The following is a 22,931-nucleotide window of genomic DNA, read 5'->3' on the forward strand; positions in this document are numbered from 1 at the left end:
CTTGGTTTGTACATTTAATAACGTGCCAACCATGAATAACACACAGATGTATATATCGCTGAAAACCAGGCAATCCAGAGCATATATAAATTCCTCCTGCTTTTAGTTATAGCTTACAGGACAGAAATCAGGACATGCCCATAACAGTCTGACATTTGCTTTGGATTTTTGCTTACATTCCAATTAAATATATCCCACTTTATCATGTTTTGTTTTATCCATGACTCGGTTGCATGGTATTTATTTATGAAAGTAAAAGTACCAAAACAACCTAGGGTTTTTTTAAATCTTTTTTTTGGTGAGCATACGGCAACATCTATTTTCTAAAACCAGTGAGCATTTTATTTCTTTTTCCTGGAAAATCTCAAATAAATAAGGGTCCCTCCTAACACCTTTAAAACCGAACCAAAGGAAAATGCTTGCTTCAGTCTCATACAGAATATGCAGGACAAGGGAGCTCCTGAAAGATGGTGTCCGAAAAAATAATATTTGGAATTCTGAGAAAGAATATCTCTTTCCTGTGAAAATTGATTTTTACAGGAATACACACTGATCATAGCAACCTTTTGTACCGTGTTTATCAGTCCACAAGGCGTGGCTGTAGGCACTGATCATATAGATCCCTCATGTGGTTATTATAGTCATTGATCCACTCCAGTCTACTAACGTGCGGAACATGTCTTTCTCTGGCACTGTGCTGTCTTTGTGTATGGTGGTTTACCTGCCAGATACAGATTAGTATTGGTTTGTGTTGATGTATTAAAATTAATTTACATCCTTTTTACCTGTGTCCCAAAGGGACAGTAGTACTGGACTTGTTCTGCCCCTTTGCCTAAGGAACACCAACTGCTGGGGGACAACTTTTCCAGGTTTTCTACCAGTACCAAATCAAAATGTACATTTCTTTGACAAAGCTACAGCAGTGTAAGTTTGAGGGAGGTTGTAACCAGGTACAGTATAGCCAATATCTTAGCTGCCTTATTTTGAAAGGCTATTGACTGGCGAGCTCATTCTTCTACCAACTTACTGTAAGACCAGGCATTGACCCCAATACATTCCCTTCATTATGATATCATTTACCTCCATGACTTGTTCCAACAGAACTCGTTACTATAAAGCACTATTTGGGCCTAGAGAAAAGTCAATCTGTCTCCTTCATTTCCTCCTTTTTATCGCTCACCCAAAATAAACATTCTCAACAAGATCTGGCCGTATATTGTATGGGCTTCCCAACACACGGCAGCAACGTATCAATTCTTGGATACGGAACATAGATAATTCCTTACATTCCCCCAGCTGTCATGCAATCATTCAGGCTTTTGGCATAAAGGTCTTTAGGGTCCACTTTGCATTGAATGATCATTTGGTCTTTGCTTATGCGGGTAGATAAAAAGGAACAATCACAATGAACACAGTGCTTAAGCTAAACGGATGCAACCAGTAATCCCTATGTTGTTGAACAGTTGTGGTATCCGTGCCTCTGTGCCATCCAAACACACAGGGGGCTAAACTATCCCTAACAAGGCCAATAGATGATTTTATATTTCCGTTCCTCTAGGACCAGCAACATCTTGCTGTAGCTGGCAAATAATTGTTATTTCTACTGGGTTTTTGTAGCTGATGGCTACAGGGATGCTTGCTATTGTACAGGAGCATATAGATCCCTCAACAAGTCCCTTGACCTTAGTTCAATAAATTAAATGTCTTTATTCAAATGTCCCTATCTCACCAAAACACACTGGTTCACATTTATAAATGGCAATTTTGTGGGTAAGTTTTACATCTGGAGCAATCTCCATATCAACCAACGTAACACTCCTGTTGAATGCTGCAAATTTACACGATTCCAGATAAATTGTTTAGTATAGGGATAGCCATTGTTTGTACATTATTATTATTTTTAATCGTTTTTTTTATAGTGTCATCATATTACAACCTTATTACACATTCCTTGTTGCTGGTGCTAAAGACACAAAGCTCTCTTCAACTGCTTCACAGGAGATCGAGAAAGGCTTACTGACCACAAAAGCTTTTTCTCCCCCCCAATGAACAAAAGAAATGGTGGATGTTTACATCTATTAACGTGAAATGCAGTGGTCTTTGCAGACACCTCCTTCTGGTGGATGTTTGAAGACAAGGACTCTCCTCTGCTGTTCTATCACAAGTGACTCTTAAATTGCTTCACAAAACATCTCAAGAGTAATGCCACAAAATAAAAAGGAAACCATGATTGTAACATTTCACCGAATACAATAACCATTATTATTTATCACTCTGTATAGCAGCATCATGTTCAGCAGTGTTGTACCATCACTTGTTGTTTCATAGGACAAGCGACCAAGTTGCACAGACTTCTTTCCATTTTTACATGTAGGTCTATGCTACGCTGGTGTATATATATATATATATATATACTGCTGTAGGTTACCCACCTTATACTATGGGGGTTATGTAAAACAGAGACAAAAGATTGCAAAAAGTTGCCTTATCACCATAACAACCAATGAAATGGGATCGTCAGTAGGTCTATTCTATTTACGATAAATGTATGATTAGTTTCCTTTCTATTTCAGACTAGGGCAAGCCAAATGGTCTAGTGATAAACTAGCCCAAAGGACATGTGTCAGACAGCATGCTTAATGAGCCAAGATAAAATCCCCCAAAAGAGCCAAAAATCCCCCAAAAGAGCACAGAAAGGCTACAGTCAGGGTTTAAGTGCTTCCTACATTTCACTAGATGGCATTGCATGAATTCCACCTGAGAGGTGTTTAATCACAGTCAGTTTTCGGGTGACACAATTACAATGTATGAAATGGAATCATAAATCTATGTCAGGTTCCTGTTGTTTTAATGTTCCAAGCAGTGATAAAAGTGTTTTATATCACCTACCAAGCAGTCGCTTTTACAACATGTTTATATTTAATCCTAACTGTAAACTACTATTGACTCTGCTGGACACCACCCCGTGGCAACTGAAGTCACTTCCACGGAAATAAAACAATGACTTAACCCACGGCAGGATGACGCAAAAACTAGCCCACGAATGTATAAGACTACGAGCCCATGTGTCAGGTGACAGGACAGACTAGAACTCAGCAGCCCAGATGGCATTTGCCCTTTGTGTCCTTTAGCTAGCGCGGGCCTAATAATAATATGAGTAGCAGAGTAGTAGCCATGAACTAGTTAATGGACGGCAAACGAGGATGCTGTCAGCATTAGAGCGGTTAACACGCATGTTCTCTATTGAATCTTCTACCCCAGAAACCACATGCTTTGGTTGCCATGTGACGCGCTGTAGTGGTTGCCAAGGTAACTGCTCATTCTGTATGATGGAGCAGTATGCAGCCACGTCACATTTCGCTTCACACCTCTCGCTCCCTGTAGGGCACGGGGGGGGGGGGCAGTGCCAATACGCTGCAGACGCGCTGCGCCATGCAACTCTTCGTGTAACGGGGGAAATCACGGAGTGGATCTCTAATAAAGTGAAAGGGCCGGGTGGGTTCACAGAGAGCAGACCGGCGCTCTGCATGCTCCACTGCCTTCCTGCCCGCGGGCGAGCGACAGACGCAAGCCCCATTTCCTTTGTGTCCATCTTAAGCCTAATATGCAATAATGGGCCGGGTGTTATAAAAAAGAACTTGTACCGTAGTGTGACCCGCTAATTCTGCTGCAGGGAACGCGTTAAAAGGATTCGCAGCGCTCTCTGTATTATACGGGTCTGTGACAGATGCCCAGCAGGTACGTGGCTGTGGCGGGGAAGTGACTGCACCGCAAAGGACAGCCTCACCCACACTACTAAAAGCCTCCCCACTCCTCTCACCCCGGATCACAAGACTGCTACTCCTCGTTTCCCCTCCTCCTTCCCTCCGTGCCCTCCCGAGTGACAGAAAATCCCCTCCTTTCCCTTGTCTCCGGCTGTAATGAGAACAATCGGAGCACCTCCTCTGTATGACAGGGCCGCCTCGCCCCTCCCTTCTCTATGACAGACAGCCTCTCTCCATTCTTCTCCCTCCTCTTGTGTCACAGGACAGCCTCCCCCTCCAGTATCACAGGGCAGATCACCGCCCCCCCGCCTGCTGTGTGACAGGACGCTCCTTACCGGGTCTCCACACCATGAAGGGCTAATCCAAACGGAAAGACAACACGAAGGGAGCTCGGTGCTGCATCTGCACTCGGAGGCTGCCTGCCTGCAGACGCAAGTGCTGATGCGGGAACTGCTGGATGCATCCCAGAGGTGGAAGCTGCTGTAGGTGAGTAGAGGTTGTGCACTTTACTATTCACACTGACCCTTCCCACAGGGCTGTCATCGCACCCACAGTCCCCAATCTCAAAAGGAATGAAGGAGACGGAAAGATGGCAAAGGGGGCGCAGGGTGCGGCTGTCACTGATCTGCCAGGCAAGGTCTGGGTGCGTGTGTGCATGCATGCAGCGCATGTTACTGTTACTCTGCATGCAGGCATATGTACGTATAAACGGGCTACAGGCATAGCTATGGAGAAGACCATGATGACCTTCCCCAGAGATGCTTCACAGCGGCTGCATCTGCTGCGATTTCATCCCCTCCTGAAGCCTCCATTGCCATAGTTGGTTTTGTTTCTCTAGATGTGAAGTGGGATCTGTGTGTTTTTCTTGCCCCCGAACCTGTTTATAATACGGTGCATGATGGCACACCTCATCTGCCTCTCTCGCGGTGACACATTTTTCTTCTGTATAATTGCCGATTACCCTTGCACATTTTGTTTGCATTGGACGCAATGTGTGCGGACCTTGGCGTGTTGGCTGTAACAGATGTTGTGTGTTGCATAGAACATGACACAGATATGGTTCTCTGCTTGGAGTGCAGCAGAATACAACGTGCTAGGGACTGGGGCCGTGAGACACAGTATGCCAGGCTGGTGGCTTGCTTGATATAGGTGAACTTTGATTAGATTTAGGGGGGCACATGGGGGACAGGGACAAAACTAGGGGGGTTATACAACACTGTATATATATATATATACACATACATATATACACACACACATTTATGCAAAACTGAATGTTTCAGAGAGTTGAAAAAAATGTATAATGGCCATTATTTAAAAAAAAATCTAATTGCCCCTGTTTTTTAAAAAAAATACTCATCATCCATTTTTTAAATATCCAAGTAATTCAGTCATATTAGCAGTATTCCTTCCCATTCAACCCCCACTCACTCCAACAATTGATGTGAATGAGGGATAATGCTAATGTGACTGAATGACTTTGAGAGGTAAAAAAAAATGAATGTTGGGCATTATTTTTCAAAATAAAACAGGGGAGATAAGATTTATTTTATTTGGTGTTTTCTTATTGGTTGAGGATTACATTAACTCCCACTCAGTAAATAATCACCGAATAAAATACATCTCATCTCCCCTGTAAATAACACGCAGCATGTATATATATATAAAGCACTTTTTTAAATTAATATTGAACAGAAGGGAGCACACCCTATACCGCTGCTAAGGCTCAGCTGTCCTTCACTAATTCTTCACTGCTCTGCTCACTTGCTTGGCTGGCTGTCCTCCACTAATTCTACAACACTGCTCCTCTAAGGCTGACTGCCTATCCTCGACTAACTTTTCCGCGCATGGAAAGCGTGCAGAGTCTCATATTGTTATAGTCTCTTATATGAAAAAGAGCCTGAAAATCATGCTGCATCTCCACACCGACGACACGTCATAAATACCTGGCGGCTGAAGTTCATAGGCACCGCAAAAGGAGTGTTTGTTGGGTTATATCAGTGCTCCCTCACAGCAACGTGTAAAAAAACAAACACACACAAAAAGTCTCAATTGGGAGGCACATGGGGGGGGGGGCAGGATATTATGTAGGAGGGCGACATGGCCCCCTTTGCCCCCCTAGCAAAGCCACTGCAGGATACCCTGTGATATTTTGCTATGGCAGGATCTCACCATAAAATATACAATGTGTCACGGTTGTTGTTTGCTAGACAGTGTGGCTCTATAGTGTTTCATGGAAGGAGAGATATGCTTTATGGTATAATGTTCCATAGTGTTATGGGCTGCTGGACACACTATAAAGTGGCACACTGGTTTTCTAGGTTATTACCAGTGAGCTGTTGCAATGTGGAAGATGTGTTGTTTTCTCATTTTATCATCATCATGTAATCATCTGTAAAACACTAGTGATTTGGACAATGCAATGCTATAGTGTTGAATTGATAGTTAAAAGTCCTCAACAAGGCTCGCTCTCCGAGGTCCATAGCTACCCTTGTTCAGTGGGATTGTTGCATGAAGAAGAACAGGTAGCACAATGAAAGCAGTATGTATTTGTCTCCCTTAAATATATAGCAAACCCTAGGTTAGACAGGAGATTTAAGCCAGTTTTATATGTGTACCAAAGAGCTTGCAATCTGAGGGGCCCAGATGTTACCCAAGTGTCAATGATGTATGATGTATGATTAAGCGAATGCCAGAGGTTTTATGGGTTCTGCCCAGACACAGAGTTGCAGTAATGTGATTTGCATGTATACAATTTTGCAAAAGTTTGTTTCTGCGTTTAAACTGCTAGGGGCAATTGTAGGTGAACTCCATGGGGGGGGGGGGGGTGTATGTGTAAAGATCAGATGATAAAAGCAGAAACATTGGTTGCTAAGGAGATTGCAATAATGTCACCACTTTGCATTCAAATTACTTTTATAAATAATCCATGGTGTGTCCAACAGTAATTTTCTGGACTTTGTATGTTTGTATATTGTGTTAGAGATGCAGAGTGCATGTATACCGTCTAGTACTCAAGTCATGTGTGCATAGCTATTGACTGTTGTATACATGCAATTGGAATAACTTTAGCACGCCTAAATAAAAACAAACCCTACATTGATCCAGAGTTCAAAAACTGCCTATATGTTGCCCTACGGGGATTTCAATTGGTTTTGGAGGGGTTTGTGATAATACATTTCAACCAAGATGCTTTGATGCGCATTGTGCCAGTAGCATTGGTGGCACATCTGCTAATTAAACTGTCTCCCTTCTGGGAAAGTTGTCTTTCCTTTGGCATGTCCCATTTATTGGACACAAATATGCAATATGATTAAAGCTTAAAATGGCATTGTGGAAGTAGAAATAAGAGGGGTAAAATACTCTGACACGAAGAAAGTGCTAAGCACAAGAGCTAGTTATGTTGAAATAATCAAAGATTATGAAGCAGTAAAAGTCCCCTGCTGTGAATTATCGTATACGTAATACCTAACACGTTTTATTAACGCAGGAGAATAAAATCCAGCCGTGATGAAGCTGACACCTGTCAGCTTAGCAGGGTACCAGCCCTATGGTGCGACCAGCAACAGAGCTACTTTGCTCTTTGAAATCAGCGACCTGCTTTTACCAAGAAAAACATGGAATTTCTGAGGGGGTGGGGGATGGTCAGGAAATTAAGAAATAGCAATTTGACCTTGCTTTGTATAAGTCGGTGGAGTTTCATTATTTGTACATAACAAACTGTATTTGTTTTATACATAGTGCTAGGAATTGGTGTGCATTGGCAAAGTCCTCTCGCATTTTCTTTCTTCACTTGTGTTTTGTGGTCATTACACAAAAAGACTTTTGTGTCTAACAACAGTACTGGGATACCATTAAATAAGTTATGGTGGGTAAAGGTCATGGGAAAACCCTTCCACTAAAATTGAGGGGGTAGTAGAAGCATTATTAAACACTCATCTACAGACACAAGACAAGCCAGAAGCCTTGTTTATCCCTCAGAAATCTCATGGTGCTGCCACAACTACAAGCGATTCTGGGTAGGTATATGCAAATAAGGTATACAATGATCACCACTTTGCCACTTTATACATGGATGCTCATGCTGACGAGTCCCATTAAGGATGAAACAGCTGTCCATGAGTGGTGATCTGGCTATTGCACCTCTTCCCGAGTTTTGTCTAAAGGCTGTCCTGTGCAGCAGGCAATTACTTTCAAGGGATCCATGTATAAAGTAGATATAGAGGCAAAAGGTGATCATTGTTGACCTTATTTGCATGCGCCTACCCAGAATCCCTTGTGGTTGTGGCAGCACCATGAGATTTCTGAGGGGAAAACAAGACTTCTGGATTGTCTGGTGTCTGTCGACTTATGCTTATACTACCTCCTTAATATAACTGGTATAATTGCTAATACAGATACGATACGATCTTAAAACCTACCAAGTTGTTTTTTCCATTAAAAACACATGGACAGCTTTTTATTCTGTATTGACTATTGTTGTTGTTCTTCTTCGGGAGTCTAGCCTCTTTCCAGTCGGCCTGGTGTGATAGATATGTATCGTGTGATTCGTGTGACTGAATGAGGGTGCACATGGGTAGATGAATTTGCCTTTATGAAAGCATACATCTGAGATACAGACATATAGATATATAGCTGTATCTATAGATCTGCATACGGTACATTATATCTGTTCTCTGCTGTTCACTGGATGGGCCTTATACACCAGGCTTATTACTTCATTCCATTATAAAGGGTCTTGAAGCTGCAGAAGAACAATGGAGGATATTGTCTTTTTTTGTACCAATAAGGTTTTGCAGAACAGTGTATAATTTTTCAATTAGGTAAATTGAAGCTTATGAGAGTGTATTAAAGGGATAGTAATGTTTTTTTCAAGGGATCAGTGGAGGAAAATATTTTGCTTTTCTATAACATGAGCAGAATTTCACCTGGTGCTTACTCGCGTTACTTGAGAAGTCTACCTGATGTCAGCCAGGCGGCAGTGCTGGTTATCTGTGCAAAAGCAGACTACTTCATAGACAATGGGAGCACAAATTGGTAAGCCTCCAATGTACAGAGGGTAAGTTTGGGAATGGGTGGGGCATATCTGCACAGTATGACTGTTTCCCAAGCTTGTGTGATCGACCCCTTTTGGATAGAATACCAACATGCTGTATAGATGCCAGCAAGGATCTATCCAATATCATTACTATCTTTATGCTGCTTTATCAATGCTAACTAATGTACAGTTGATTTCGCACCAAACTATTAGTTGCCCGTTATTAATTTTCCTATTAAATATTAGGTATCTGTTAAGTATCTGTTAGTACTTAATAATCAGTACTTAGCCATCTGTTTTGTTATTTTAACTTAAACATAATAAAAAAATATTGTAAAATGCTATTTTCCTTACACAGATGGAGACCTAAGGTTGCTGAAAACTGCTTTTGCACACAAAAATATTTTGTGTATTTTGCAACTAACCCCACTGTAAACTGTCTTGTCTTACTTTTCCCATTACTTATTCCAAAGTCGACATCTGAACACAAACACAAGAGAGTAAAATCATTATTTTGGGAAAACTAACAACTAATTTGATGTCATATAAGAATACTTGGGCATTTTTTCACTCTTTAAGCCTTAGTAATGCACTGTTCAACCTTCTGCTTTTGCAGGGTTAAACCGCTGAGCCTATTATTAGCTTACTGACACTATTAGAGCTTTAGTCCTTAAAAAAGAAACAGTTGTTCGAATATTGGACAATTATACTTGCATTGAAACAGTTTTATATAGGGCAATTGAACAGTAGTCTATTCTATATTAAAATAAAAATATTATAGCAATCCTAATAATAATAATAATAATAATAACCTAATACAATATAACCCCCCTAAAAAGGGGAGGATGATGAAAATAGAGAAAAGTGTTTTTTTCTCTATACAGCTAAAATGATAGATGTAGGGCAGCCACCTTGATGTTCCATGAAAGTCTGATGTCTGAAACAGGTTGCAGTTGTTATCACTAGCACATAGTCGATTGCATTAAAACAAGGATAGACAAATCTGTGTAGAATTTGAGTGTCATATGGATTATTTTAAGCATGATTTTTTAGGAGTCAGAAGGGGTTGCAGCCATGGTAGTTGCTGAACTAGTGAGCTAATGGCGCTGGTGCAAGCAGGGCCGGCCCAAGACATTGTGCTGCCTGGGGCGAAGTGTGAAATGCTGCCCCCCCCCCCCGCTTCGGGGAAAAAAATTAAAAAAAAAATTAACTACATAATAAGTACCTATCTCTTTGAAGAAAAGACTTTGATTGAAATATGACTTAAAATTGACAACTGAACTGTGCAATTTCTTTTTATATCAGCCCCTGCTGTTAATATATATATATAAATATTAGCCCCTGCTGTCAATATGTATAAATATTAGATCCTGCTGTCAATATATATATATATACCGTATTTGCTCGATTATAAGACAAGGTTTTTTCAGAGCATTTGAAAAATTACCCCTCGTCTTATAATCTATAGGTCTGACTATGAGACTAAGATCCAGATCCCCGCAGAGCATTTCTGAAGGCAGAGTGGCATATAGGGGGTTAAAAGGCATACTCCTCCACATGGGGCGCAAATACATAATGAGAAAAACAAAGATATAGTAAGTATAGTAAGGAGCAATATGTGGTGTATAGTCCCCTCTATAATGAAATCAGCAATTGTGTTTCACAAACTCCAAAGAACCAATTTAAGTTTCCTTTTTCATAATATATTCAGATTGAAATAGAGTAAATAACACGATACCTTCACTTTCCCTCACACTGATGTCTGGAGTTTTGTCCTTTGACGTGACTAGAAATTCAGGAAGGCGTTTTGTCTCTGGATAAATAAAAATTACAAAGTTCTATTTATCCCTACAGTAAGTAAAGTGCCAGGAAACAGATAACCAAATACACACCAGGACAGGCTCTGACACCTGTCAAGAGCATAAAAAATGCTTTCCACATTGCTGCTTATTGTGTGTATCTGACTGTGCCCCCTGCCAGGCCCCTTTGTGCATTGATTTATTTGATGCCCCCCTTGTGTTTTGATGCCCCCCTTTTGTACTGGTTAATTATAATGCCCCCTATACCCATGTGTATCACCCCCCCCTTTGTGTATAGATCGTCCTAACCACCCTGTTGTGTCCTCACTCCCCAGCCACCCTCTAGGGGCATGAATATGTCCTTTAAAATTATGTCCTTCCCACCTCTCAGGCTTTAACATTGGCTTTCACGTGTTCTTAATAAAACATTATTAGGGTAGTTTAACATATCCCTAGTGCTTTATTTTTTTTTTTTTATTAGTGCTTTATTTTTTTTGTTCTCCAATTTCTTATTATGTGATCCGTCTCTTGGTAACTGAAATAGCTTCATAAATATATGAGGTTCTTAATCAAATATATCATATATGCAGGAGTTGAATATATTAGATTGGATAATTTCAGACTTGGGGTTTTGCTGTTTTTAAAAAAAATAATAATAAAAAAAACACAAAAAGCCCCAGCAGATTTAAACTTGTTTAGGTCCATGGATAACCTATAACTATTTATGCTAATATTAAGGCATTGTTCATTGTAAGTCAAAATGCAGCTAAAAAGTACTGAAGATATACTTCATTTGGTTGATATGATAAATGAAAGATAATAATAATAATAATTAATATTACAGGATTTGGAAGGTCTGCCTTAGATTAAAGAAAATGTTGTGAGGTCTTTTACACGTCAAGCTCCTCTTATATTTAACTTCAAGAATATTCTGATTTTAACAAAAACAATAAAAAGAGTTCCCCCTTAAAATAAATAGCCTATATTACCTTTCCCACCCAAAAAAGGGCAACACCTGTTTAAAAATAGTGGTTTATTTTTTTTCTTATGAATGTAGATTTATTGCAATGTGTCTTGTGTGGCCTCTTTACGATCATTTACCGTGTGTGCTGTTGTATTTCTGTTCACATTAAGTTTGTCTTACCCCATATCTGACAGCGAAAGTGTGACATTACTGTACTCCCTCACATAGCCTAGATACAACCACATTCTTCAATGACGCTACTTTTTTTAAATACTTACTTTTTCTTCTTCCACCGACGTGCTCTTCAGCCTCTTCTCGCTCGAGATCTTCTCCTTGTCACGCGGTGACGGGCAACTGCTCTGCGTGAGCCTGCCCCCTTGAGCGTCACGGCGCATCAAGGGGGTGGAACGAAGAGCCGAACCGATCGGCAGGCAAGATTTTAAGTAATTAAACGGCGGCGGTTTTACATTTATGTTAAAACCGGCGCCGGTAGCCGCATCGGATGGCAAAACAGCGGCACTTGGGGCGGCAAAGTGCCGCCCCTTCAAAAGTGCCGCCTGGGGCAATTGCCCCAGTCTGCCCCATTATAGGGCCGGCCCTGGGTGCAAGATAGCTGGTAGCTTGAAAACATAAAACATTGTAGAGATTTTCCCAGCATCTTTGATGTCTCCCAATTTATTTTTTATTAACTCAATCCTCCTTCTCCCTTGTCTTTTTTACACAATTTACTTTGTACTCATTTCTTTTTGGATTAAAATCTTCCTTTACTATTCCATTTTGTCTTTTTTATTATTCCCCTCCTTTATGTCTCCCCCTATTGTTTTTTTTCCATTAAACTACTCATCTCTTTTGTCTTGGTTTAACCCCCATTATTACATCTCCAGTTTTACAACTCACCATTACATCTCTCTTGTGTCATATTCCCACCTTGTCAGATCCTTGCCCCAGCCTTTTGTCAAATATCTTGCCTTGTCAAATGCCCAGTCCCTATGTAATACCCCCAGGGAGATCCCCTACTCCATCATATGCTTTTCCCTCAGGCCTGCATCATAACCCTCTCACAAATTCACATTTACATACGCACATACTCACATGTAATCAAACACCTCTTTAGTCCAGTTCACATGATTTGAGATTTGAATTTACACTATATGGATAAAAGTATTGGGATACCTGACCATTACACCAACAGGGACTTGGATGACATCACATTCTAAACACATAGACAGTAATATACAGTTGGTCAAAACCTACCTACCTATCTATCTATCTATCTATCTATCTATCTATCTATCTATCTATCCTACATAGTTAACTTTAGCCGGTTTAACAAATGTGTCCATCTTAGCATAGCCATTGTTTGGAACATGCAACCTGTGCCAACCTTCCTCAACTAAGCATAATTGTAATGTTCCAATATATGCATTTATTATTTATAAGCTTCACTTTACATTGATATTAAGTTATCTAGCAATGTTCTCACTATTCCTGACAACAGTAGTATGCAGGTCTTTAAGGAGGTGGTGGCACCAGTTATTTTGCACAAGGCAGTAGTGCACTGCCTACTGGGGCCATGTAGTGACATCGCTAACCCTGCTTAGTCTCTATGTCGCCACATTATACCCTCTGCTAAAGGCAGGGTGAAGTAGAAAAATAGTCAGATGTTTTTAAGAAATTGGACCCAAATTGTATCTCTCTATTGGAATACCAGACTTCAACCCCTTCCAACCTCATTTGTTCTCCCTAAGGAGAACTAAACTAAGGAAAAACAGGGGCAATCCAACACAGGTGTATGGGTGAAAAGGTATCCTAGGATGGACTTCTCTGCTTCTCCGCTAGGCATGATTTACACGTATGAATGAAAGTTCTGTGATCAGCCCTCATGCCTGTGCAGTTAAAGTTTATATGTAGAAGCCATATGGATATAAACTGAATCTTTAGATGAAAATATAAAGTCCATACATACATTTTGTTTCAATCTGAGTAGCACAATGTATAGATGAACTATTATCTAGGTGAGAGCTGGGGACAGCAGAAGAAAAACCCAGCAAAAGGTTCCAACGAACATTAGACACCCAATATATACAAGGATTTCATGTCCAGCACTAAGGCACTTTCACCCATGAAATGAATACAGAGAGGCCCTGGAGTTATTGCCCACATTGCCAGTCCCTCTGTTGCAATTATGGGTAAATTTACCTAAATAATAAAATGGAAGCCTTGTTCTAATCTTAAGCACTCACAGCTCTGTGCATACTGGTATTAGCTGACCCTTCCACCACTATCATATCCATCCTTCCTGCATAGGCTAACCGGTCTTGAAAAGACACAGAGGCTGCCAGTGGTCCATGGACAACAGCTGGAGAACAGCTGTTTTAGCCTGTGTTTCCTGCTACAAAATGTATCCTTACTTACAATGACTTTTCTTGCACTGTGAATGCAGTAAGAAATGGCATATTTCAGCCTCCAGTAGACAAATATTTCAAATAGAGACACAGACATACCAATACCAACACTACGTGTGCTTTTTAAATTATGAGATGATGGCACAGGGCCATCTTTATTATTATAATTATTCTTATTTATGTATATAGCATATCTGACAATACATATATTCAAAGGGAATGACAAAACTAGAAGGACTAAGACAAAATGTAGACTACTACTTAGGTAGAGTAGAAGCACAAGCATACAATATTTACCTTTCTTCAGAATATTTTAGACACACAGGAGGAGACGTGCATGATAGGATGAGACTGTCAAAGCGAAACTTGTATGGCATTTAGAAACATGCTTATTACATATACTCTTCTCCTGTAAGGTGTTCATAGGTCTGTATAATTCCTTAACCCCCCCCCCTGATCTGGACACCCTCTGCCTTAAAGTACTGTATACGTTTTCTGTTACCTAATATGCCCAGCCATGTTAGAAAGATATAACATTAAGCAACAGCCTGTCTGTGTATCATGTGAGTTGTAGTCCACAGCAACTCACATGCCAGTGTTTCCTTTCCCCTTAGAGATTAACCCATTACATATGTTTAGGTGATTTAAATTCCTTCCTGCATCACCTCCCTACCTCCCTCACACACTACAGAAACATTTTTGCCAAGAAGATATTTTGAAGATAGGGAAACCTGATGAACAGAAATAGTGGAATGACGTACGCAGTGCTGATAATATCCTGACATATTGGCTGCTTCGGCTCCTATTCTTTTGGAAGGCAACTGATGTCAGCATTTACGCCCAGATAGAACGCTGAGTGTTCTCACTCCATTGCCGTGTTCTTTAAATACTATGTGTGCAATTATCTTGTGCTCTATATTACATACAATTTAGTGCTTGAAATTACCAAGTGATTTCAGGGCTTTGGTTTCTGAAAAGGGAACATTTTAGTTTTCATTAGTGACTCAGGACTGCTACTGGGAGAGAACATCTGCCTTTTAGTTTAGAGAATCAACTCTCTTTAATGATATAGAAAGGGAAGGCATTCACTGCTGTGTTCATGGAAGTATCCACACAAAAAAAAAACAAGCCTCTTTCCTACCTGTGGTAACCTTTCATTCCGATCGCTTTCAGGTTTAAAATCCTGACTGAGAGATTGGCAGCAAATGAATGATATGTTAATTGTGACGTTTACAGAGAACTACTTTTCCTGGTTTCCTTGTCGGAATTGAGAGTAAATTTTGTGTCAGGAAGTTGCAACTTACAATTTTATGCTTCACTCTCGTTTGGCACATAACTTAGGTGATAAAGCCAAAAAAGGATATTTTTAACATGGACTAACTGTCCTATCGTTGCTTATGTAGTATTATGCTGTATTTTGGCTATTGTCCATTTCTTCCCATGGCACATTCTTCTCTGTTGAGAATGACTTTAGATTCTGAGAAGGCATGTTGTCATAATGAATAACATCAACTAACATTCCTCCGTTCTAACCATGTCCCACCATGGCTGCTCTCATACACAGTCTACCCCATGCCTGCTCAGGACCAGGCTGGCAGGACTATCCTCCAAATCTCGCACTACATTGTACTTTTATGTACAGAACAAGGAGCCAGTTAAACTAGTTTGTGTTGCAGTGCTCAGTTGCCAAATGATTGTGTGCAAACTCACAACCCTTTCCCTAGTACTATGTTTGGCATATTTACAATATCTATCAGCAGAACAGAAAACATTTTAACATAATGAGTACCAGGGCCATGTGCAACAAGATACATTTCCCACCTCCCACGTTTAATAAAACAATGACACACCGGGTACAGTATTTGAACATAGCATGGCATAATGATTGTTAAATCCATAAACCACACAATTAAGTGACCAGTGCCATCTCTGGCACAGTGTGCTCTTTGTCCGGTTTTGAATGTCCAAAGTCCAACTGAGATAAGCAGCAAAAACTTCAATGACCATGTTATAGTTTCATCAATGTTCAATATATCTGGCGGCAGCAGCAGCAGCAGCAGCAGCAGCAGTTTTGGCATGTAATGTAAGGGAGACATATTTAACTTGATTATTGTACAGACTGATGATTGAGAAAGCTCTTTACTTTTCCAATGACACGTCCCACAGGTAGACAATAGTGGTAAATAAATGACAGTACAAACTGTATGTTTATATACAACGGAAAACCCTTCTTGTAAAAAACATATGTTTGATAGCTGTAGAAATCAGGCAGAGTAAGATCATGTTCCTTCCTAACGCAGCAAGAAGGAAAATGGCTTTTGGCCATGGAGGGAAGGAAAGGGTCACCCATTCCTCTGGCAACTTTAGTATTTTCTTTATGACAGTGATCCAAACGTCCAGGATGGCTGGCACAGAAAGCTTAGGGAGTGGACATATGCCAATCCAGTATAGCCAAGTATACATACTTAAATGAGCTACTCATTGCACCTTGATCTCTGCACCTGCATTACATTAATTAACTAATAGGTCTGGTTAATCAAGGGCAGCAAACAGAAACTGTCAGGTTTTACCCTTTTTGTGCTAAAGATCCCCTTCTCAGGTGCATCACAGAAGAGAACAGTAGTTCTGCCCACTTCTGCCAGTTCTGACCCGTGCCCGCCTGTTTATACTTTCAGTTATATGCGATGGTGGTCTTGTTCAGAGTAAGTGGAAAGGCAACTTTATATTTTCACAGCAGAATTTACCAGCTGAGAAAACAGCCTCAGGCTCTGACAGGAGTTTGGTTGGAATGACTTTCTTGCTGGAGGCATCTACCTGCTCATGGCACAGAGTACAAGATGGGTTAGGGCACTGAGCCAGCGAATGTAGCTTTTATTGCTATTGTTCAGTGTAGCAGCAAGGACTGTATAGATGTATGAGGCTTTCAGGGGCCTGAGCAGACAAAGAATTGCAACCAGCTCTTGTGTTAACATAAGACTGATTTTATATAGTGATACAACCCCATGGCATTTCAAAACCCATGCAGTTTACAATGAAAAGAAAACTGAAAGCTCACCAGCATCAGTAACAATGCTTAAAAGCTGATGACTAAGAACAATTTTGATGCAACCAGCATGGAAACCGTTGGAATGTGCCTGTGATTGCATCTCATTTAGCACTTATGACCCAGATCTGTTCTTTACAACAACGGATAATAGAAGTCATGTATTCAAAATGGCTGCAAGTTGGAGAGACTAACTGTGAAGAAAAGACAGCACTCAAGAGCCTCATTCTATAGCAGGGGCGTCCAACATGCGGCCTGCAGGCCTCGAGGTGCGGCCCGCGTGAGATCTGCAGCCAGGATCACAAGAGCCCTGCTGCTTACTTGTGGGAGGGTCTATTCTCTGCTCCAGTCCTGCCTCCTCTGTGGGGAGAACGAGGGAGGCTGTGGGGAGAATGAGGGAGGCCGCGCCCCCTGCTGAAGTCTGTGAGCGGCATTGAGAGAGCTGTAGTGCAGGTAAGTGGGTGGGGGAGGGTGTTTGAATGAGTATGCCTGATTGTCAGTGATTGAGGGAATGAATCTGTGAATGAATGAATTTGTGTGTGTGTGTGATAGCATGGATGTGTAAGTGCTGGAACCTAGGCATGATGGGACTGTGATTGCTGTTAACAATCCCACTCCTATCATGCCAAGTCAGCCAGTACATGCTGAAACCTGGCCAGCTGCCCCCCTTGTGTATTGATGCTGCCAGCAGTATGGGGTCTGCACTTACAGCCAGCATGTACTGGCTGACTTGGGATGATAGGAGTGTGATTGCTAACAGCAATCTGCTAACAGCAATCACAGTCCCATCATGCCTAGGTTCCAGCATTTACTGGTTGCCTGGGTATAAAAAGAGTGTGTTTGCTGTTAGCAATCACACTCCTATCATGCCAAGTCAGCCAGTACATGCTGAAACCTGGCTAGCTGCCCCCCTTGTGTATTGATGCTGCCAGCAGTATGGGGTCTGCACTTACAGCCACCCTGTACCAGCATGTACTGGCTGACTTGGGATGATAGGAGTGTGATTGCTAACAGCAATCTGCTAACAGCAATCACAGTCCCATCATGCCTAGGTTCCAGCATTTACTGGTTGCCTGGGTATAAAAAGAGTGTGTTTGCTGTTAGCAATCACACTCCTATCATGCCAAGCCATATTGTTGATTTTTTTTGTGTGTTACTTTTAATAAAAGCGTGGTTACCCACTAAAATTGGACAAAAAATACCGGTACAATGCCCAGCCAACCAGTACATGCTGGAATCTGGGTATGCCTGAGATTGCTGTTAACAATCATAATATATAATTTTTTGTACAATTTTGGTGTGTAATTTACTTTTATTAAAAGTGTGTGAAAATTTTCAGTTTCGTGAACCCTGAATTTTCGGTTTTGGTCCAGAATTGTCATTTTAGTGCATCCCTAAAATAAATAGAACTATTTTATTTTTACTTATCCAGAATCCTGAATTTGTAGTCACAAAACTTTCTAGGCCCAGAAATCAGTGAGAGGAAAAGTAAAGGTTTTGTGTCATTTACTTTTTTTTAATCTGCATATTTTATTAAAGGCCATATTTTCTCACAGTGAAAATAGAGTGCGGCCCGCGCACGTATGCAATTCTGATGAAGTGGCCCACTGCAGAAAAAACTTGGACGCCCCTGTTCTATAGACTTCCCCTATAGTGTCCTATAACTCTGACACAATCATAATAAACAGTAATTCCTATACCCCCAATATTCCAGTTCAGGCTACAATGTTGCATATGTTAAGGACAAGTATGTGCAAATATTAACTCTGTAACATCAGGTTCTCTCTGCTACCCTGCTATGTTCAGGAGAGCACATATCATTCTTAATGTATCCAACTGTACCAGCAGAAAACACATCATTTCCCTTATCCTGCATTAGCTGTTTTCAAATGTTATGACATGAAGTTGCCAAACACCACAGCAGATATAAGAATACATTTATAGCCACATTCAGCAGCATTGTGGGTTTGATCCTGATTCTCAAAGCTGCTACTCTGGTCTCAGAATGTGACTTCTCACACAACCTAGAGCTGACCCACTAAATGGCATATTTAAAGGCTTAGTATAATATTTTATTATTAGCATTAGTAAGATCATCCATTATACATCACTTCCACCAATTCTTAAAGCAAGCCACACCATGCCTCGTGTAGATTTTCTAAGTTCTGATTACTTTTAGTATGTGGTCATGTGGCAGAAAGCTAGGAGACTGATGTATTGAAAGTTGTGTATGCTACATATGCTGTGATTCTTTGATTAATTAGCTGTAATTAATTGTTCAAATGCCAGCCTTCATGTGTGACAATCGGACAAGGGAAAATGCCATCGGACAAGACTTTGGGTCACAATTAACTTTTTACTTGTAGTTCCAAGTATTGCCCTTAGGGTATCTAAAGTAAGCTGAAAACAGACGGTATTCCCACTATGACTGATTATTTCTAGTCTGTGAAAATCTGTTGTTGACCAACAATGATGAACGAGTAACCAGAGTCTATAATGGTGTTGTGTGTCTGCTAATATGTATGACATTACCAGACAGGAAGATGTCCACCTACATTTAATTTTACCATTTGCAGAAAAATAAATGTTTTTTTCTCACAAACCCTACAGACAGCTAACACTGAATCCATTTAATCACCAACAAAATGCTCAAAATCCAGATTATGAGGCATCTTGGCATACTGCCATACTGCCAGAGTGTAAAGGCCTCCATCTCAAGTGCTCGGCTGAATGACTGAAACAGTATTGTTTTTGAATTAAAGAAATGAACTGCTAATGCTTGACACTACGCACAGATAATTGGAGTATAAAACTCTCAAACATTGCACTTTATCGCATATACGTTTAATATATTTGTTTATGTTTCCACTCCTCCCCCCCAGCAGTTTACAATACTTCTCACACTCCTGAGACCGGGTAATATATATTTAAAACATTAAGTTTATAGGTGATGCTACCATTTCTGCATATACCGTATTTGCTCGATTATAAGACGACCCTGATTATAAGACGACCCCCCAAAATCTGAATATTAACTTAGGAAAAAAAGAAAAAGCCTGAATATAAGACGACCCTAAAGGAAAAAAGTTTTACCAGTAAATGTTAATTCATGTAAACTATTTTTTTAAATAAAAGCTATGATTGAGAAAAATATTTTTTTTGTTTTTATTTCCTTGTATTTTCCAACCTGTCCCCCAGTTACGCACATCTGCCCCCAGGCTTGCCACACCAATATGGCACTGTGGCCCATGATATGCCTTTTAACCCTCTATATGCCACTGTGCCCCATGGTATGCCTTTTGACCCCCTATGTGCCACTCTGCCTCCAGAAATGCCTTATACCCCTATATCCCATTCTGGCATTTAGGGGGTTAAAATGCATATTATGGGGCAGAGTGGCATATAGGGAGGTATAAGGCATTCCAGGAGGCAGTGGCATTAAGGGAGTTAAAAGGCATTGTATAGAGCACTCTATAAGGCATTTCAGGAGGCAGAGTGCTCTATTAAATGCCCCCTTAACGCCACTCTGCTTCCTGAAATGCCTTATAACTCCCTATATGCCACTCTGCCCCATAATATGCCTTTTAACCCCCTAAGTGCCAGAGTGGCATATAGGGGTATAAGGCATTCCAGAAATGCCCTATGTCCCCCATTTAACACACACACGCACACACACTTACCGGTGCTTCCAAATTCCTGCTGTATTGCCGGGGCAGCGGGTTGACGTCTCCTTCCGCTGCAGCCGGAAGGAGGTGGAGTTGGCAGCGGGGGGTTGTCTGCGTCCGTCGCGGATACCTTTCCCGGCTGTCAGAGATCAGAGTTCCGGCACCTGTGCGGGGAACTCTGATTTCTGACAGTCGGGGAAGGTATCCGCGACGGACGCAGACAACCCCCGCTGCTAGCCACACCTCCTTCCGGCTGCAGCGGACGTTGTCTACGCGGATCGCGTAGACTTCAAACCGCTGCCCCGGCAATACAGCAGGAAGCACCGGTAAGTAAGTGTGGGGGGGGGGAGACAGGAGGATCCAGGTCCCCTGCAGCGGTGCGGGGGATCTGGATCTTAGTCTCATAATCAGACCTCTATTTGAGGTCTGATTAGAAGACGACCCCGATTAGAAGACGAGGGGTATTTTTCAGAGCATTTGCTCTGAAAAAAACCTCGTCTTATAATCGAGCAAATACGGTAAATCCGGCCAGGACCCCTGTTGGGGGACATGAGTTCGACAAAGACATCTTTAGCACTATATAATGTCTTTTGACGTATTATGATCTTAAGTACCGTATTCCTTCTTTTTTCATCATGTCTATTAAGAGATGAGGACACTTCAAAATGTTTACGCTTTGGGTTTCTAAAATCCTAAAACCGCCGTGAATAAATCTCTGTTTTGATAAACCTAGTCCTTTCTGGTAGATCCTGTATCCTGGAAACTTTTTTTCTAGTAATTTCCATATCCTTCCAACAGCAGGCTTGGCAAATAGAGCTGCATTTGTCACTTGTCATTGTAAATACACTTATATATATCTGTCAACATCCTTTACATTGTTATATATATTAATACTGGGTGGGGTAAGGGTAAGAAAGCTAGCATAAAACCGCATCTAGTAACTCAAATAAAATATTGCCTTAATTGCATAACTTATTCTATAGTCATTTAACATCCTGCATTTAATATATTGTTGGAATATACAGTATATACGGTATATACACTGCTCAAAATAATAAAGGGAAGATTACACATCCTAGATCTGAATGAATGAACTAATTGTATAACATACTTGCATCTTTACATAGTTGAATGTGCTGACAACAAAATCACACAAAACTCCTCTATGGAAATCAAATTTATCAACCCATGGAGGTCTGGATATGGAGTCACACTCAAAATCAAAATGGAAAACCACACTACAGGCTGATCCAACTTTGATGTAATGTCCTTAAAACAAGTCACAATGAGGCTCAGTAGTGTGTGTGGCCTCCACGTGCCCCTATGACCTCCCTACAACGCTCCTGATGAGGTTGCGAATGGTCTCCTAAGGGATGTCCTCCCAGACCTGGACTAAAGCATCCGCCAACTCCTGGACAGTCTGTGGTGCAACGTGGCGTTGGTGGATGGAGTGAAACATTATGTCCCAGATGTGCTCAATCGGATTCAGGTCTGGGGAACGGGCGGGCCAGTCCATAGCATCAATGCCTTCCTCTTGCAGGAACTGCTGACACACTCCAGCCACATGAGGTCTAGCATTGTCTTGCATTAGGAGGAACCCAGGGCCAACCGCACCAGCATATGGTCTCACAAGGGGTCTGAGGATCTCATCTCGGTACCTAACGGCAGTCAGGCTACCTCTGGCCCCCCAAAGAAATTCCACCCCACACCAATACTGACCCACCGCCAAACCGGTCATGCTGAAGGATGTTGCAGGCAGCAGAACGTTCTCCACGGCATCTCCTGACTCTGTCACGTCTGTCACATGTGCTCAGTGTGAACCTGCTTTCATCTGTGAAGAGCACAGGGCGCCAGTGGCGAATATGCCAATCCTGGTGTTCTCTGGCAAATGCCAAACGTCCTGCACGGTGTTGGGCTGTAAGCACAACCTCCACCTGTGGACGTCGGGCCCTCATACCACCCTCATGGAGTCTGTTTCTGACCATTTGAGTGGACACATGCACATTTGTGGCCTGCTGGAGGTCATTTGGCAGGGCTCTGGCAGTGCTCCTCCTGCTCCTCCTTGCACAAAGGCAGCGGTAGTTGCCCTCCTACAGCCTCCTCCTGATGTACTGGCCTGTCTCCTGGTAGCGCCTCCATGCTTTGGACGTAGCTGACAGACACAGCAAACCTTCTTGCCACAGCTCGCATTGGTGTGCCATCCTGGAGGAGCTGCACTACCTGAGCCACTTACGTGGGTTGTAGACTCAGTCT

General features: G+C 41.5%; 1 protein-coding gene across 1 annotated transcript in view; it reads right to left on the bottom strand.

The window, feature by feature from the left end:
- The window catches only part of LOC149290297 (radial spoke head 14 homolog), an 82,114-nt gene that overhangs the window by 5,146 nt on the left and 54,037 nt on the right, over positions 1-22,931 (bottom strand). The gene's annotated exons all lie outside the window — the stretch shown is intronic.

The sequence above is a fragment of the Sceloporus occidentalis genome, unplaced genomic scaffold, assembly GCF_023333645.1.
Source record: "Sceloporus occidentalis isolate IW3139 unplaced genomic scaffold, rSceOcc1.0.p SCAF_40, whole genome shotgun sequence".
Taxonomy (NCBI): Eukaryota; Metazoa; Chordata; class Lepidosauria; order Squamata; family Phrynosomatidae; genus Sceloporus; species Sceloporus occidentalis.